The following is a 1,741-nucleotide window of genomic DNA, read 5'->3' on the forward strand; positions in this document are numbered from 1 at the left end:
AGACTCCTTACGTACAGAGGGAGGAACATCAGAATAACGTCAGACCTATCTGCAGAGACCTGGCAAGTCAGAAAGGCCTGGCTAGACATATTCAGGATACTAAACATGAAGCCAAGAATACTTTATCCAGCAAGGCTGTCATTTAGAATGGATGGAGAGATGCAGAGCTTCCATGACCAGCAGAAACTGAGGGAATATGTGACGACTAAACCGACCTTGCAAGAAAATTAAGGGGGGTTCTATAAAAGGAGAAAGACCCCAAGTGATCTACAACAGAAATTTACAGGAACAATCTATAAAAACAATCTATAAAAACATCTTCACAGGTAACATAATGACAATTAATTCGTATCTTTCAATAATCACTCTCAACGTGAATGGCCTAATTGCTCCCATAAAATGGCACAGGGTTGCGGATTGGAAAAGAAGACAGGACCCATCCATATGCTGTCTACAAGAGACTCATTTTGAACCTAAAGATACATCCAGACTGAAAGTGAAGGGATGGAAATCCATCATCCATGCCAGTGGACCTCAAAAGAAAGCTGGGGTAGCAATTCTTATATCAGACAAATTAGATTTTAAACTAAAGTCTGTAGTTAGAGACACAGAAGGACACTATATCATTCTTAAAGGGTCTATCCAACAAGAAGATCTAACAATTGTAAATTGTTATCTATGCCCCCGACATGGGAGCAGCCATCTACATAAGCCAACTGTTAACAAAAATAGAGTCATATTGATACGTTAATTGTAGGAGATCTCAATACTCCACTCTCAGCAATAGACAGATCATCTAAGCAGAAAACCAACAAAAAAATAAGAGCTTTGAATGATACACTGGACCAGATGGACCTCATAGATATATACAGAACATTCCACCCTAAAACAACAAAATATTCATTCTTCTCAAGCGCACGTGAAACTTTCTCCAGAATAGACCACATACTGGGTCACAGATCAGGTCTCAACCGATACCAAAAGATTGAGATTATTCCCTGCATATTCTCAGACCACAATGCTTTAAAACTGGAACTCAATCACAAGAAAAAAGTTGGTAGAAATTCAAACACTTGGAAGCTAAAGACCAGTCTGCTCAAGAATGTTTGAGTCAACCAGGGAATCAAAGAAGAACTTAAACAATTCATGGAAATCAATGAGAACGAAAACACATCACTCCAAAACCTATGGGATACTGCAAAGGTGGTCCTAAGGGGGAAATACATAGCCATCCAAGCCTCACTCAAAAAAAATAGAAAAATCCCGAATTCACCAATTAAGTCTACACCTTAAAGAACTAGAGAAAAAGGAACAAACAATCCCTAAGCCATGCATTATAAGAGAAATAATTAAGAGTAGAGCAGAGATCAATGAAATAGAAACCAGAAACACAGTAGATCAGATCAATGAAACTAGAAGCTGGTTCTTTGACAGAATTAATAAGATCGATAAACGACTGGCCAGACTTATCCAAAAGAAAAGAGAAAGGACCCAAATTAATAAAATGATGAATGAAAGGGGAGAGATCAGGACTAACACCAAGGAAATAGAAACAATTATTAGAAATTATTATCAACAACTATATGCCAAGAAACTGAGCAATCTGGATGAAATGGAGGCCTTCTTGGAAACCTATAAGCTGCCAAGACTGAAACAGGAAGAAATTGACAACCTGAATAGGCCAATAACCAGTAACGAGATTGAAGCAGTGATCAAAAACCTCCCCCCCCCAAAAAAAAAA

Source organism: Phoca vitulina, unplaced genomic scaffold, assembly GCF_004348235.1.
Source record: "Phoca vitulina isolate PV1807 unplaced genomic scaffold, GSC_HSeal_1.0 scaffold57, whole genome shotgun sequence".
Classification (NCBI taxonomy): domain Eukaryota; kingdom Metazoa; phylum Chordata; class Mammalia; order Carnivora; family Phocidae; genus Phoca; species Phoca vitulina.